Raw genomic sequence first — 333 nt, 5'->3', positions numbered from 1 at the left:
AAAAAAAAAAAAAACCAAAATGAGCAGAAATATAGAACACCTCCCTCTCCCTTCTCTCTCCCAAATCCCAACCCTATCATCAGCAAAACCACGCCTTCACCATCAGCCCCTACCACCCGACAGTGACAACCACCAAGGTCTACTATTCTCCTCGAATAAACCTCATCAGTTGCCACTCGAAAGTCTGCTCTTCTCTTCACGTCGCATTGCCAGAAGGTAGCGTTTTGTCTTTGTCATCATGGATGTCTCTTCTTGCTGTCTCTCTCATCGCAAAGCACAAACGCCTCTGCTCACCCATCACTTCCTTGCGAAAGTCTCTCTATTCGGTCGTCT

Source organism: Arachis duranensis, chromosome 6 (genome assembly GCF_000817695.3).
Source record: "Arachis duranensis cultivar V14167 chromosome 6, aradu.V14167.gnm2.J7QH, whole genome shotgun sequence".
Classification (NCBI taxonomy): Eukaryota; Viridiplantae; Streptophyta; class Magnoliopsida; order Fabales; family Fabaceae; genus Arachis; species Arachis duranensis.
The sequence above is the reverse complement of the archived record's forward strand: the minus strand, read 5'-3'. Positions refer to the sequence as shown.